At 43.8% G+C, this 18,113-nt stretch overlaps 1 protein-coding gene across 42 annotated transcripts in view; it reads right to left on the bottom strand.

Annotated features, from left to right (window-relative positions):
- Positions 1 to 18,113, bottom strand: part of Epb41l3 (erythrocyte membrane protein band 4.1 like 3) — a 214,271-nt gene that overhangs the window by 109,186 nt on the left and 86,972 nt on the right. The gene's annotated exons all lie outside the window — the stretch shown is intronic.

Genomic DNA, 18,113 nt, shown 5'->3' with positions numbered 1-18,113 from the left:
AGGAGAAGACTGGAGGGTCAGGAGTTCAAGGCCATTCTCATAGTGAGTTGAAAAAGTCAGCCTGGCTACACGGGACCTTGTTTCAAACAAGTTTATTTAGTCAAATATCAGCTGAATTCCCTTTCCACAAAACTACACTGAAGCTTTCCAGGGACTCTTTCATTTTCTGCATTCACCTCCTAAAACATCAATATTAGTAGTTTTTATATGACCCCTAGCACTCAGTACAAGTTCACTTCCTGCCCTTCCAGGTGCACGAAGAGCCCTCCTCATGGAGAAATGGGTGTTACAGAGGGACCATGAAAACCACAAAGAGACACCCTGCTTGACACCCAGACTGCATGTCAGTCTAACTGCACCTAAGAAGTTCAGAACGATGCCTAACTGGTGTAGGAGGTCCTTCTGTATTTGTGTTGATTTCATTGGTTATTTTTTTAAGAAATTACCTTGGCTTTTGGTAGGGCAGCAGCTTAGGTAGGCGGAGGAGACAGAACTGAATGCTGGGAAGAAGAGCAGAATCAGGGAGACGCCATGATTCTCCTGCCCAAGACGGATGCTGGTTAGACTCATGCCGGTAAGCCACAGTCAAGTGCCGATACACATTAATGGAGATGGGTTAAACCAAGATGTGAGAGTTGGCCAAGAAGAGGCTAGATACAATGGGCCAGGCAGTAATTTAATTAATACAATTTTTGTGTGGTTATTTTGGGGGGGGGGTTAAGCTAGCCGGGCAGTGGGGCATGGCCCACTCCTCTTACTACACCCAACTAATGTGTCGTTTGACAGAGGCTGCTACTAAGACAAGCAGATGCAGCAGCGTTAGAATTTTTCTATCTGGTCAAACTCAGTCCTGTAAGAAAATAAACAAGGAGAGAAACTCGACTAGGTTCTCCTGCCTGGTAGATTTTCCTTCACTTAGAGAACTAAGTAAGGCTGGGACCCTGAGAGGAAAAAGTCAGGGTTTACACTCCTACTCTCAAAGACATTGTAACAAAGCCTGCAAGCCAACAGCCAGGATAGGGCTGAGAAACACCAGGGAATGGGCAAGTCTCAGAGGATACAAGGCCCTGAGAAAGCTAATTCTATCTCAACCAGAAAGAGTTCTTCTTAAGATAAACTGACATCTAAGACCCAAATGAAGAATGAAGACTTCTGTTAGGTAGACGGCTGGGGTTAGTGACATAGGAAGAGGCTAAAGAGGTCCTCAGGAATCCAGGCAGAGGAAGCCTCAGCTGTGTGCTAAGAGCACAACCTTGGAGAGGCGTGGCCCCGTTGGCATTTAAGACACAGCGTGCTGGTAAATAGAGAAGAAGCGATTAGGGAGCACACCTGGGGAAAAGTAATGGGAGGAAGATGGGGGGAAGGGGTTTCAGATGCTCAGGAGGAGATGGGCTCTGAATGACTGGACGTATATGCAAATGAAGATGAGCTTTGAGGGGCAAGGAGAATGGGGTCCTCATCATCAACCTCAGTGTCTAAAACGGTGGGCTATACAGAAACAGGTGAAAGATTAACCCTTTAATCCCCCATTTCCACATATTTTTTTTTCTGGCTAGGTCCCACCCTATGAAAAGGCTTTTAAAACCACTATCCAGACACTAATCAAGGGGTTCTAGAAAGAACCCACAGAGTGTTGTGGGATAAGATACAGCATCAATCAGGGTGGTTGGCCACCCAGTGGGCAGCGCACTCCACCTCCCTGTTAGGAAACCAATGACAACCACGATGCGGTCTCCCAGGCATTTGCTCTCCTCTTTCCATGCAGGACCACACTCACTTGCCATCCTTACCCCCCCTCCCCTTATTATAATAAAAAAAGGCCCCTTATAAGCCTGGACATCTATAGAGCGAACGTGAAAAATGAATCTCTGTTGTTGTCTTGTTTTGTTTTTTTTAAACATCTTTAAAGAGACACGGTAGTCAACACAGCAGATCGTTGTCTGCTCTAAGGAGCAGAACTGGGGAAGAAGGCCATGCATTTGGTAAACAGAAGATAAAGCTGGTTGTGTTTGTGTTGAATCTGAAGTGCTCAGAGAAGAAGAAAATGTGGGATGGTGTGGTGGAAAAAAGTTAGTAGGCAAGCAAATGAACGGCTTTTCCTCCTGTTTAAATGTCTGCTCTGTGATGTTGGGAGGCTATTATTGTGCTCCCGGTAGAGACTTGGCAGGGCAAGGCAGGGCAGAAGTCTGAACCCTGTAGTCAGAGTGCTAGACACCAACTGCCTCTGCAATCAGCTGTGTGACTTAGGGCCAGTGACAATTCCCGGAGACCAGCAGTTGATCAGCGGGGATAGCACGAATATTCACACAATCAGACAAGAATCAACAGCTTTCGAGGGTACAGAGACAATACATATTCTTTGAAAACCCATAGCATGTATTATTCAGGTACCAAGTATTACTTATTACTTATGTCTTACGTTGCTAAACCCAATACATCCAAAATTAATATGATAGTTAGACAATAAAACAGGACACAGCAAAGTAAAGTTCCAATTTTTTTTTCCAATTTTTAAAATTGTTTGAAATGTCATAAAATGTGTTCTGATCCTATCTACCCCCTTACTCTCCCACCTTTATGTTCATTTTAAAGAAATAACTCATCAGCTCCATTTTCTGTTACCTATGTGCTCCTGGGCGGGGCGTCCAGTGGACGCTGCTGACCCCTGCCAGATCCAGCTCACTACTCCTCAGTTAGGAGGAAGAGGCACGCATACCCCTTCCCACTCCGTTAAAGCTGGGCTTTTAAACTTTAAGTTTATATCCATTAAAAAAAAGTAGCAAGCACTTCATGTCACCACCGAGGCCAGCGGCATAATCACAAGGTTGCAGACACGGGGGAAAATGAGCATCTCTCCCAGCACGTCGTGTGTATTCAATTACAGCCCTTCGTGGCAACAGAGATGACATCAACTATTACACAGTGATTATTTCAGTAGGGCACACGTCTTCCAATCTCCAGCCCCATCGTAACTGAAACGGAAAGCCCAAACAGCTGGCAATACTCACTCCCGGTGCAAGATTCATCGCCCCTCGACGCTAGGCTGTTGCATTTGTATGGGACGCTGATAACAAACGAGGAAGAACGTTCTTGTGCTGTTTTCTGAGCAATTTGAAAGCATGGCCAAACTCAAAGCCATATTTACAGAAATGCTAGAAGTACAGGTTCTATATCAGGACTGTTCATGACACTTTCTTCATTTATACACAAGTCTGGTTGCTCATTTGCCCAATTACTGCTTTTATAGCCAAACGAATGTTCTCCTTTCGAAAACAGAAGCCTGGGAACCAAGTCTTGTTTGCATGGTATACTCTAACATACATATATGTCTTACATTTATCCAAGGGCCTAAACACTAATGAAAACTGAAACGATATAGTTCTAAACGAATTCTTACGAAGAATGCTAAGACTCAGGGTTGCATGCCCACATAGGAACTGTTACCGCTTTGTTGGTAGTCTTTGTGCTTGAGTTTTTATAGAACGGAAGGGAGACAATACTTCTCAGGCCGTATGTCAGGAGGTGGGACTTCCTTCGTGCTAGAATTCATTAGCGCAGGCAGGGAACAGCTGCACCCCTAATATTCTGATATTCCAGATAAAGTGTGTGATACTCATTTCCTCGGCTACCTCTAAGTTGCCATGTACTGGGTAAGCCGAGGCCTCCCCTGCACAACTCACAACTGCAAAAGATAAGCACATGTTCTCCTGCTCCCAGCCCTCTGGAGCCAACACTTTGAGTAATTGGCCACCAATCTATTATTACCAGCCCTAAGTAGAGTGATTTTGCAAGTGTCTGAGGCCGGCAAATGCTGGACAGGGCATGTTATTTTTATTCTACATGGACTCTGGCTCCCTGGTGCCCAAGGCAAACAGCTGTCATTTACTTCGGGCCTTTTGCTAACACTTTGTGTAATTCCTAAGGGGCTTCCCACACTATAATTAGACTGCCCAGCTGCTGCCATGGCCACTGTGGGGTGGCACGGAGAGGTCTCTGCTGTGCAGCGTTCCCTATAAAAACCCTCGACGGCTAGAATCACATGGCTTGGGATTCAGTTGGGATGGAAGATGGGAATGCTTCAGCCGTTTGCGATGAACGAGGCTGCTGAATAAGAGAGTCTGATTTGACATGAGCATGTCAGTCACACAGGACAGGAATCCAGACTAAGCCCATAAAAAGGGAAGTCAAACACAACGTCGGAAACCTCCTCATTTGAACTTGCAGACAGCCCCGGGACTGTACAGGTTACAACAGCTCTCTCGGTGATTTATGCAGCTCCCCTTCCCAGACAGCATCACCAGAACTGAAAAGACACAGCAAGAAGGAACAGGCCAAAATCTCACTCTATTTCCAAATCCTCTGGGTTCACAATACCAGAAAGGTATAGTGTGATTTAAAGATGGTTGTAAGCCGAAAAGCAAGAGGGAGAAAAGAAGCAAGATTTAGTTTAGAGTAAATAAAGTGAAATATTTCTTTCAAATAAAATGAAATGAAAATATTTTTAAAACACAGCTTAGCCACGCACTACTATGGTCATTTAGACTGAGTTTCCTATGAGACTAATGCACAAGGCAGATCTACCCTGTTCCTCCCACGCCATAGGGAAGGGCTCGCAGACATCGTGGGGTCACGAACCACAGGTTGAGAACAGCTGTTAGAGTTTCCACCACCTCCCTACAGCACCAGCTGGGCACCAAGTCTTTACTGCAGACCTCTGAAGGACACTCAGGAGCATGTCGGTTGCAGGAAGGATGCTCTCAGGCAGGACGCCACATGATAAAGAAGAGAATGGAACACACGTGCCAGGCCTGGCCATTTCAATTGCTCCTAAGTGAATTTTCTCCTAAATTGATTTTCTCCTAAACCAACATCAAAAAGAGCTTTAAAAACATCTGCACTGGACAAGTTGGAAAATATTTCCGGTCTCTCACTTGCCTTTCAACTAGGCACATTCAATGTTGATAATTCCCAGCATTCCCTTCTCCACAGCAATGACCAGACTCTAGGGTTCCAAATACTGGCTGGTAGGTTAACTAAAGCAAAACAACAGCATGAAAAAAATTTTGCTTTGCACTTAGCAAACTAGATATGTTTACCCTACTACACACTTCTATTAGCAGAGAGAGCCGACAGTTGCTAGTTACACACAAATATGCTGACGGAGACAATTAAAGCCGGAGCATGGGGAGTCCCCAGGTTGCCAGTTCGTTATTCCAAAATGAGATTTACAAAATGGTTGCCAAGAGCCCAAACTCCATTTTTAAGAGAAAGAGTGAAATTAGTCTAGGGAAATGCTTCATGTCTCTCAGTACATGCTTGAGATCTCAGGTGACACAGAACAAAAGTGTATATACTATGGGTTACATATACAGTAAATGTTGCTTCTATTTTCCTGTACACACACACACACATCCATATATGAACATACACACATACACCCGCACACAGGAACACACACATGCACATATATACACACATACATGCACATGCATACATACATATTCATCATATTCATACACGCACTCTCCCCACACAAGCACACATGTCCATACACACACATACATTCACACGCATGCACACACATATACACACATGGAGAGGGCAGAGACTCTCAATGCCTTTCTCATATTAATTAGGCAAGTATGCCTGTCAGATATTTTGAGTAACAAAAATCCCAACAGAACAATTTAAAATATAAAATCATTTACTTTGGCTCACAGTGTCACAGAATTTAGACCATGGTCTCTTCACTCACTGACCCCAGAGACTCACGGTGAGGTAGAGCATCGTGGCAGTGGGGTCATGTGACAAAGCATCATGGCAGCGAGATCACGTGGCAGAGCATCATGGGAGTGTGATCACATAGCAGAGCATCATGGGAGTGTGATCACGTTGCAGTGGGATTACATGGCAGAGCATCATGGCAGTGAGATCATGTGACAGAGCATCATGGCAGTGGGATCACGTGGCAGAGCATCATGGGAGTGTGAACACGTTGCAGTGGGATCACATGGCAAAGCGTCATAGCAGTGAAATCATGTGACAGAGCATCATGGCAGTGGGATCATGTGACAGAGCATCACGGCAGTGGGACCACGTGGCAGAGCATCATGGGCTATGCTTGAGTAAAAGAGAATTATTTGAATACAAAGGCTGTAACATCACGAGTGTCTGTCAGCCTGATGACCGAAATGTCTACTAAGTAATCAATGGAAGGAAAGTGTACATATCATGAATTCAATGGACGAAGGGATGCCTGACATCTCAGGTGGGACAGAGACAGATGCTGAAAATTTTCATTGCATAACTCAATAAAATAACAGTACATAATTCAAAACTTACAGTTTAACAAATGTGAATCACCGTTGGCTGTGTGTAGCAAACTCGAGAAAGCGAAGCCTCAGATATGTACGGGCTATTGTATGATGCTGGTGGGAAATGGAGTTCGGGGCCCTTGACAATCATTCTACAAGGTACCCTTCCAAGGCTTCTCATTGAAGTTCTAAGCCAGAACAAGTGTGAACAGCGTGTAGCAGAATCTCGCAGACCTGTGTGAACGCACTCCATAACTCTGTGGGGGTCGGCTGGGGAGAGGAGAGCTCGATGCCATGCTGGAGGCAGAGCAGGGCCACTTTGTCTTCCGCCATTTCTGTCACTGCGTTTCAAGCAATTCCTGGAACATGTGGGGCGCTCAGTATGGGTGAGAAACTACCCCACCCAAAGTTCTGGAAGTCTGATTAAAGTCAGAGGGAAATATCTGAAGCAGTTACAAGGAAATTAAAGAGAAGGGAAGAAGGCTGGGGTCACTGTTGAGAAAGTGTTTTTCTGGAAATGGGGTTCATATGCACTTAAGACTAGCCATGAGATTTAGGTGGAAATGCCCTTTCTCGGCCTACGGGAATCTCTGTTTCATATCATGGTAGAAACGATGTTAAGTTTCGAGGCTATTCCTAGAAATGTGTTAGTCATAATTAACTACACATGTGTATACAACACATGCTCATTTTGAAGCAGATAATAGAGGAGAAAAGAGGAAGAGAAGTTAGAGGAACAGGAAGAGGAAGAGGAGGAGTGAGAGGAGGAAGAGGAGGAGAGAAGGGATCAGAAGAAGATGGGCAGAAGGACGAAGAGGAGGAAAAATAGGAGCAATAAGCTAGAAGAGTAGAAAGAGAAGAAACGGGAAGCGGACGAGTGAAAGAAGAGGAGGAAGAGGAGTGGAGGAGGAAGATCAGGAAGAAGAGTAGGAGGAGGAAGAGTGGGAGGAGAAACAGCAGGAGGAGTGGGGGGAGGAAGAAGACGAAGAGTGGGAGGAAGAGCAGAGGGAGGAGGAAGAGTACAAAGAGGAAGAGCTCCTTGCCACGCCCTTCTGGTGGTTATCACTTCCTTCCCCATTGATCAGTTCCTTCCTTGAGAACCTGGGTGCTGGGCTTCTGGTTCCCGCTCTGCCTCACTGATAGACCCCAGCCCTATGATGGCTCCCCATCTTCTCTGTGTACCTCTTCCTCACTCCCCTTCTCCACAGAGCACCCTACTGGCTTGCTAGAGGCTTCTGAACGATGAGGTTGGATAAGGAGATCCTGGTAGTAAGAGCGTCCAACAACTTCCCATGACTCTCAGGGAGGCCATGGCTTTCCGCTGGGAAACAGGATCCTCCCATAGCTGGTCTCTATGCCTTCTATACCACCTTTCCTCACAGCCTCACCTGGAACCCTCCAGACATGCAGTGCCCTCTCACGGCTCTCCCCTGTAGCATTCCCTAACTGCTGTATCCAGAATCCCAGTGAGGGTTCCTACTCCTTTGCACAGCTTTACCCGCTCCGTTCTTAGCAGACCTCACACGCTACACTGGTTTTCTATTTATTTTCTATGTCCCACCTCTGTACCATAAGCAACAAGATGATGAGGATTGCGTTTTTTAAAATCCACCTTTGTCCTTTGACTGTTCGCTTCCTAAAACAGAGCCCAGAACTCAGGAAGGATAGGATGAACATTCATAATATAAATATCCCAAATCCAAAATGTTCCAAAATCAAAAACTTGCTACAAGTGGAAAACTTGCATGTCTCACAAGATGGTCCGCATCAAACACGCTAGGTACACCATGTAAAGTTACCTTCAGGATCTGTGCATTAGATTCAAGCAAAGCAAAAAGTGAATTCAATTTCACATTTAAATAGCCTCATTGCCAAGACATCTCATTATATATATAAACATTCCAAGGTCTGAAAAATGTGAATAATGCAAAATTCCTCTGGTCCCAAGTATTGCAAACAAGGGCCTTTGGATCAGTGTTTGTTAAACAAACAGATAAACAAAGAACACATATTAAATGCCATTTCCTACCAATTTCTCTATCAAATGGCCTCCTCATAGCTATCTCAGGACAAGTTACCCCTCTGCCCTGAAGATGTATGTGTGTCTCTCTGCTGGGCATCTGGGGTCCCCCACTCCACTCACTGCTCAGTAATACGGACTACACTGTGTAACCTTTCACCTGAAAAGACATTTGCAAAAAAGGAATACTAAAATGCAAAATGTGGGGCTTCCTCTTCTGATACACATACATCAAAATTTAGTAAGAAAAGCAGAAACTCGTTAAAAGAGGGTAGACACGTCTGTTGGGTAACGCGCAGGCAATCTGTTTGCTGGGCCAAGACACATCTTAGACTGTGTGAAGTGACATCCCACAGCGGATTATTATGTTAAATTATAGGTTTGATAAGAGAGAAAAATTACAGGGACAACGATTCGTGATAAGCTTTGAAGAGAGGAAAACAATGCATTAAAAAAAACAAACGGCAAACCCTCGATGGTTGTTTTTGGTGAAAGCATGGATCACATATCTAGGGGGAAAAAAAGAAACAAAAATCAAAAAACAAAACTGTCCTTGTTCTCTGGCAATGCATTTGGCCCTTTTCATGGGAACCTGGCAGAAAGGCCCAAATGCAGTGAGACTGGACACTCGGGTCTGATTATCAGGCCAGTGGACATCTGTCAGAGCCCACCTGTCCTCCCCCTCTGAGCTATTCGAGCTGGCCCACTTTGAAGCTTCTGCCCCGCATGGCCACATGGCCTCCTATTTTTCTCTTACAAAAAAATCCCCAAGGAAGAGTCACTTGGTTATCCGCTGTCTCAAAGCAGCAGCAGACATCCACAAAGCAAGCGCCAACTGTGTTTGTAGACCAGAAGTTGTTTCCCTGGAAGCGTTCCCTTTTTTAGGAGGTGAAGGCATAGACTGCACCCCACGCTGGGGTGCCCCGCCCCTGGCTCTGCAGAGCCACGTGCAGCCAGGGAGGCCAGGGGCTTGTCCTACTTTCAAGGCCATCTCCAGCTCTCCCGGCCCCTCCCTGCATCTGAAGTAGCTGCAGCTGAGTAATCACGGCTGCGTCTTCCTCCACTCGTCCTTATTCCACGGACCGGTACTGTTCCACTCCCAAGGCAATCACATAAATGGGGACCAGCGTCATAAGCACTCCGCTAATGCTGGTTAGCACAACGCGAGCCAGAAAAGTCCGTGTGGTTCACACGGTCAAATGATTCTCCGTCCTGGACAGTTTTGCTTTCTGAGGTGAAGTCCAGAGCTTGCCCATGACGCTGGGCCCAGGACACTGAGTAACAACAATGCAAATGAACCTATAACTTGCACTTTCAGAGAGATGTCACACTGGGAGTCAGCCCCAAAGAAATGCATCTCCACTCAAGGAGGGCATAATCGGGGCCAAAGAACTAGGTCATTGATTTACTTGTGACTTCAGTGAGTCGGACATGTGTCTGAGTGTTAATCTGCAAGAGCAATCATACTGCCGGCCTTCTATAATAGATGGAGGAGCCAGGAATGAGGCGATTAAATGCTTGCAGGGGAACTGCATTGCTCTCTCTCTCTCTAGAAAATTCTATAGTGCAAAAATGTATTTTCAGTAGGATTTTTGTTGCTAAGCTCGTTAATAAACAGCAAAATTTCAAGCCAGCATTTCACTAATTGTTTATACAGATCAACACTTTGCAAAAAGACAACACTCTGACTGACTCTGGGATGGTTAGCATGAAAATTCCTCCTGGGGCATATGTTTGAGCGCTTGCTCCCCAGTTGGTGGAACTTTTTGGGAAGGTGTAGGAGGTGTGGTCTTGTTGGAGGAGGTGTGCTACTAGGAGGGCACTCTGAGATTTCAAAAGACTCAATGCTTGTTCCTTCTCTGCTCCACGCTGTGGATCAAGATGTGATCTCTCGGCTGATCTGTCATTCAGCTATCATGGACCTTAACTCTCTGAAACCATAAGCCAAATAAAACCTTCCTTTAAAGGTGGTCATGGCCATGGTGCTTTGTCACATCAGTAAAGTAAGAAAGACAAATATCTGTCATTTGGTAACACAAATCAAACGGTACCTAATTAACACCGTCTTTCTCCTACATCCTTGTGCCATGCCCCTACATCTCAGGGTAGAGCGAATCATTACAGTTCCTGCCACAACTTACAGATACCTGACACAATAGAATAGAGGGGGGAAAACACAAAAATTAAAACTCTGAGTAATTCAACTCCTTCTCAATGACTGAACTACAAAATCACCGAAACAAATGTGCTGTAGGGAGATCTTCCACCCAGCTAGGCTGCTGCCTCGAGAGGGGCTCTGCTCCCTGAACTTCCGTGCTGTGTGGGGAGCCTTGAACTTCCATTACGTGACTCATAATTGGAAACCCTCAGTAAGATAATCTCCTCAAGGCCTCTCAGCTTTAATAATAATAAAAGACTACATATATACAGTATGATTTGAGAAAAAATACTTGCCAAAATGGAAACTCAGTAAAAGGAGGCAAGAAAAAGAAGAAAAGATATGAACTCCATAACCTACATGTCACTCAAATCTTAAAATTAAAATGTCATGAGAAATTACCAATACTAACAGAAACCTTTGGCTGTGACCAGAACTAAATGAAACAATTCCAGAATGCTTCAGAGTTTTAGCAGAGATCCATTCATAAATAGGAACTCCATTTTATTATTCAAAAGTGAATATGTTTAATTAAGTAGCTGATATAGAACATACCAGGCAATGATTTTCTTTTAAGCATTTTTATCTACATTATTAACTAACTTTACATATGACTCATCAAGGTACTCTCCTTAGAACACAATAACATCACACTGCCTAGAATTTTCTGTCAGATTTCTGGGCGTGGAGTGGGTGTTTACTAGTGCCCATCGGCAGGCTACCAGTTGAGTTGATAGTTAGCTAACATCTCGTTCATATAATTAATCTCAAAATACTACTTGGTTTAACACCAAATAGAGGAGCCTGTCAGAAATATGTGTGTTACTGATATTGTTATTTAATAAGTACCTATCACAACAATGAACATGACTAGCAGAAAATGCAATTATCAGAAGTGGAAATGTTCAAAATTTGGAAGATCACAGAATTTGTCTGCCACACTAAGAAATGACTCCAAAGAAATACATTTCTAATTAAGGGGGAAAACAATCAATGCCAAAAATTACTTTGAAATTTGATCACCTCACATTCAAATTCTAAATCTGCACTTGCTACACATATGTTGTTGGGCAAGTCATTTAACCCCTCAAGGTTCAGTTTCCAACAGTGAACAGAGGACTTTGGGCTTAGCAGTATCAAGATCTCACTAGAATGTAAATTCACTAGAGGCAGATGTGTTTGCTTTTGGCTCACTGCTAATCAAAAGAATTCTGCACATAAAAGGTGCCCAAGAACTGTTTGGGGGAATTGGTGAATAACAGAAATTATCCCAGGGTGCCAGAGAGAAGTTCAACAGGTAAATGCCCCGTCTCTAACTAAGCCAGCAGACCTGAGTTCAATCCCTGGGACTATACAGTATCAGAGAACCAACTTCCCCACGTCCTCTGACTGCCACACATACATGTGAAAATGCAAAACACACACATACACATACATACACACAGAATAAATAAATATGGTTAAAAATGTAAATGGCCATCTCATCTGGCACTCAAAATACCACTGAATAGAATACCAGGGTGCTAGTAACTAGTCTCCACACTAGCATAAGAACCTTAACCAGGGGGCAGGAGGGACGGCTTAGCATTAAGAAGGACACGCAGCTCTTCAAAAGGAGCTGAGTTTGGCTCTCAGCAACCACAGCCCAAAGTTCACAACTATCTGCAACTATAGTTCTACAGGCTCTGATGCACCCTCCTCATTTTCATGGTGCAGTGCATATAAACATGTGCATTCATACACACACACACACAGAGAGAGAGAATTACACACACATATTACCTATAAATAAAAATAAAACTTCAAAAATAACATTAATTAGAATAATAGCTGCCTTTTAAAATCTGTAGCAATAACGCAACCTAACTATAAACAGCAAACCTCATGGGGGTCATTTAGAAGCCAAAGTATTATCTTTGTCCGACAAACTCATCTCTCTTTGAAATACCAAATACACTTTCGTTGAGTAGGACAATTAATTACTCTGTAAATTGTGCTCCAGATGGAAGCAAACATTTGTCATATCCCCACCTGGAGGCTTCTGTTTTCCTCCTCAGAGCCTAAGGTGCACAGGTGCAGTCAGCAGATGCACTGTAAAATATCAGAGTGGGCACCTTGTCATGAGGTTTCTGTTGTGTTGTTTTTTACTAGCACCTACGTATAATGAGCCAGAATGGGGGAGGGGAGAGATGATGAGAATTACTTTTACATACCATCATAGTGGGGTGAGAGAATCTTAAACAATGAAAAAAAAATCAAATAGATGGATACAAAACAATAACTATGCTTCGATTTTGCTACAACTACCACAGTCAAATTGTTTTAATATGGAAAGAAGAATTAAACCAGGACCCAGCTAGTATCAGCCACACACTAGGCTATAGCAAACAGAGATACAGCAAATGAGCAACTCAGACGGAGAAACAAATTTACATTTATTTATTGTGGGCTGGGGGTAGTGAGCACGTGCGACAGCTCTCCTGTGGAGGCGAGAGGACAACTTGCAGGAACTGGTTATATTTCCACCACATGAGTCCCGGAGATCAATCTCAGGACCAGGCAGCCAGACCCACCCCCATTTAGATCTCTCCCCAGGCCAGACCAGTGTCCTGATATTCCCTCTTCTCATTTGTAGACTTCACAGACTGGTAATGCAACATTACGGGACACCGGCGGCATTAGAAAAGGATGCTGAAACCAAACACATCCACATAGGCTCTGAATAAAGGCTTTGCAAGGTCGGTCTCTTCATTCTTCCATTTTCTTACCTCTTCCTTTGACCATGGTCAACCTTCCTTCAACATCCAGAACTTATAACACAAGGCTCCACCCTGCTTATACTGCATATAGTTATACACATAAACATATATGATTATCTGTACTATATAACAGCATAAAACCTATGAGGTTTCAAATATCTTTTCAGAGTTCAGAAGAGTACATTCTCAGGTGGAGCGGGCCTCCTGCATCTTCAGTTGCTAGAGAATGTTTCAATCGAAGTCTCTTAGCTACTCAAACACCTCCATCATGATCACCGCAGAGGCCTTACTAATGCAGCTCCATCCAGAAGGATGCCTGTGACATTTAACACTCCCAAAGTCAATGATGATACTGCACCTCTACCAAACACTTTCAATTTTACCTTCCTTCAAAAAGGACAGTTCTACCAAGAAGTTCGATTTTACAAAAAGCCATGGAATGATGACATACTCATCTGAGACCCTGGAGTTTATGTCATCAAACTTACTGGCCTGGGCTTAAGACCAAATCCCTACTACCTACTTCAAAATACAGTAACTTCCAGTCCAGTTGCAATTATGAGACATCCTAAATTCAGTGAGACCAGTTTCAGACAGAGCCAAAGAGTGTGAGCACCTGCGGTTCTCCTTCAGACTGCCTTGTGTGGCTCCACACCGGCACAAATCACAAGGAAGACTGAGCAGAGTCTGTGTCTCCCATACCTTTAGTTAGTAGACAATATTTAGATTACTGTCTTTGCAAGCCAGCTATATGGAAAACCACTGCATTAATCCTGGAACAACTTACGATAGAATCCTATGGAGAGCCTTTGGGGTCCAGCCCCAAGACTCTCCTCTGGGTTCAGACTGGAAGCTACAACAAGTGAAAAGGACTTTTTCTTTGGCTATCTGATGGCAAATGAACTCTCTCACATGTGCTTTTCTGACTCCGTCTCTTTATTATTCTCTCTTTATTCTAATTCTTCTGTCCCAGCTTCTTCTCCAGCCCCAAAACTCTTCTCTTTACAGGAGCCTTGAAGCAATAAAAAAAAAAAACTACAAGAGTTACCACTCATTTGTCAAAAGCACATTCCTAGGGTAAGTGACAGGGAGCTGAGCCATGGAAACACAAGGTTCCAAGGTTACAGGAGTAAGACCAAGTGAGGGAGAGGGGAGTTCCCAGTGACAAACTTTGAGACGAAGTTCTATTTTTAGCAGACCGGCAAGCAAAGAATTGGCATGCTTTTCTTAGGGTGCTTTGTGTAACAACCTGGTTAGATATCTGCAACTTTGACCTTGTGCACAGTTGTACAGTTTTAAACTCAAGATCTATTTACAAAAGGTCTTTAGTTTAGTTTGAACTTACTCTGAGGTGAAAGTGAGGTAACTGTGTGCAGTTAGTCTGAGTAAAAGGAACAAAGTGTCTACAGTCTCCACGGGACAAATAGGTCTAATTATGAAGCATGCATTCTATATAACAAAACTAGATAGCTAAATGAAAGGCCATCTTCCTGACTACCCACAGATATATGTTTGCTTAAGACTGAGGTGCAATCATGAGATTACACACTATAATGCAGGAACTGGGGAGACACCAAGCTGCTTTAGCAAAAGTGAGCAACAGTTTCCAGAGTCCTGCAGGCCTTGCCTGAGCAGGGCTGACCCCCCAACTGAGTCACTCCTCTGGTGGGTTGACATCTGAATTATCAATTGCCATATGTCATATATTTCCACAGCCTCCACCAGAATCCATGCCTAAGAATAAACCAGTGCATTTGGTGTCAACAACATGCACTGAGCACCAGAATCAAATTCCACATGTGTGCCCTCCCGGGTCAAGACATGATGAGAAACTTAAAGAAGATAAGGTAGTAGTGCAAATTTCTTTTGGACGAAAAGTTCTTCAAAACTAAAATTACTTGGCAAAGAAGAAAAACACATATATGTGTCTTTTGACTTCAGAACCATGCCCTACAAAGGCCCAAATGAAACTGCACTCACGTTTCCTTAATTAGAACTCACATCCAATGGAAATCTTGGTGTCTACAAAGTGCTTAAGTGTAAGACTTAGCAGTAAGAACTGACTGCGTCTTGATTTTCTCAACACTGAATACAGAACTGAAACTGAGAGGTACAGTTTATTTTCCAAATGAGAAAGTGATGGAATACTCATTAGTAAGGAAAACCATTTTACCTGGGACTGTGATAAAACTGGAAGGATAGGGAATGGGTAGGCACGACAGTACAACAGAAATTACTAGCTCTGGAACATTCATTCCTAGGGAGGGGGAACGGCTCTAACAAGCACTGAGAATCCCAAGTCCTGAGTAACTGAAAGTGATAAACCATGGCCACTCTCACTGCTCTGTGGGGCAGCGTCCTGCACTCATATCCCTAAGAAGCTTCTGGAGAATCACAGACAAGCTCTCTTCCCAGGGAGAGTCACACGTTGAGGTCATCTTTACAGTTTAAAGTCAAGTTTTTTTCAACGAGGCCGTTATCTTTCAGTGAAAATGTCCAGGATTGGCGAAGAATTTTCTTTCATAAGTTTATCAGACTGTTTCACATCATGAACTCCTATTTATATAAACATTTACTGACTGCTAGGGATGGAGAGTTCAGTGGTGCTTAGAATAAGCAAGGCCCTACGTGATTCTCCCTCATGCTATCTCAAATACCCAAAATATATACGTCAAGTTGTATTGAAATGAAAATGTTGATTGCTTTAAAGGGCAAGAGAGTGAGAGAGCAAAAGAAGGTGTGCCCGTGACAGTAGACAAACCCATAATTCTGGAGACAAAATAGGTGAAACAGGCATTAGGAGGACGAAAAGCAAGCGGAAGAGGGGGCTAGGTTGGTTGGGTGAACAGCAGGAAGGAGAAATGAAGCAAAAGCTATTAGAGATAAGAAGGGGTTTTGTGAATATGCTGGGGGAGAAGGCTCCAGGCTGAGGAGCTGGCATGTCCAGTCCTTCTGAGGCAGATACATGTCACAGGCCATTGGTTAGCACAGTTTCCTAACACAAAACATAGGAGTCCTTCAGGCAGCAACAGCCGCAAATCCTGGCCATTCTGTCAAATGAAAGAACCAACTGTGGGAAACACACATATTAAAGCTTTTACAGCACTAAAAACAATACCACAGATAACCTAAAGACTGTAGTGAGAGGAATCTATGACGGTGACAAACACACTCAGAAGACACCTTCCCAGGAAGTGGGGGATGCACAGGGGAGAGGAATGTCAGAGATTGGAGCAATTTGGGGAATGCTCACTTAAGCTGACTGTTGAGTACAGAGGCAGTCATTAAATTCCCATCCAGTCTTCCGGTGTATTAGAAGCTTTCATACTGCGTTTCAAAGAGAATTCAGAACCCATTTCAGCTTCCTCTGACCCCCTCATCATCTTTGGCTTGATTGACACTTATCTTTAAGTCACGGGCAAGGCAATCAATCATCCTGATCAGTTATGATCAAGAACAGTCTGCTACTGTTAGAATAGAGCAAACTAAGGGGATTAAAAGGCGTCTTGGCTTCTCCAGGTCTCTGCACCTGCACATAGAGTAGGAAAGGACTTCACACACAAAATAACAAAGGCTTCCAGGCGACACTCTCGGATGAGCTGCCTGTCAGATGGTAAAAGCAACCCCTTGTCTATATGGGAGATATGGACTGTCAGCAATGTCACTTTTGCTTCTCAACAAACTCCTAAAAAAAAAAATACCCAGTGAATTAAAATGCCATCTTTTTCCTAATATAAATCACGTCTAATTTTCTCTTTGGGTTTCCTGGAGGTTTCAGGTGTCCCGGTTGTGTGGACTGATGTTTTCTTTTCTTAAGTCCCTATCACTCAGCTACCACAGCCTGGCACTCACCCTAAGGATAAGGTGAAAGAATGGTTGTACACACCCTGCCCAGGGGTGCTTCTCTTCTAGTTTCTCACTGGCAGCATGCCAGACAGCGGGAACGATGGGCTCATGGTACCATCTGAAGCCCTGAAAGCTGAGTCTACTCCGTGTGGTTTCCCATGCCTCCCTTCACGGTACCCTCGTCTGCTTCTCCTTAACAGGCTCTTTCCACTCTCTCCCGTCTGTGGTGGTGAGCTTGGTTTCCATGACGGTGGTTTCCTTCCTATTTCAATGATTTTGAGTTTCCATCTTTAGCTGGACCCTCCAGGCTTTCAGACTGGCGAGGCTCCTAGGCATCATTTCCCACATGCCCTCTTGATCTACCCTCACCATTATCTATCCCACCCTAGCGACTCCCTTGATGGATGCAAAATCTGGGGACAGGTAGTAGGGTCATCTATCCCATGCCTGCTACATTTAACATGGCACTATGCATTAAAATTATCCTTCTAAACACACTTAGAATTCAGTCACTCTTAATTTTCATCATCCTTAGTTCTTCCCCGAAGAGTAGCATTGCCACCACGGACTGAGACTGACTAGGAACAAAGGATTTACACATGGGCTTCTCCAGGAACTGGTGCATGAGGGCACTAAGTCTGACCACTTTGACTGTATAAAAGAAGAACGTGAAGCTTTTAAAATTAAGTATTTGCATAAAGTTACACTGTTGGAACCAGGATGTGTCCACGGGTTTATTAATTGTGGGGTGACACCATCAAGCATGCATTCTCAAAAAGCTAACATGGCTCCTTTAGTAACCTAGGGAATTAATTTTTTTTTTGCAAAGACAATTAAATGGCCACTCTGGATTGGTACTTGAATGAGCAAAGAAACAGAAGCACAGCTTAGCAAGACCTCCGAGTTGTGCATACACTTCAGGTTTTTTTCTGTGTGAGTTTATGTTTTAGCATACTTGGATAAATTTTTAAATATTTTTCCAGGTGTGACATAGGCACCTGCTAATGCATCTGTGC

This window comes from Microtus pennsylvanicus, chromosome 22 (genome assembly GCF_037038515.1).
Source record: "Microtus pennsylvanicus isolate mMicPen1 chromosome 22, mMicPen1.hap1, whole genome shotgun sequence".
Lineage (NCBI taxonomy): Eukaryota > Metazoa > Chordata > Mammalia > Rodentia > Cricetidae > Microtus > Microtus pennsylvanicus.
Note: the sequence above shows the minus strand (reverse complement) of the source record. Positions and strands in the feature narration are given on the sequence as shown.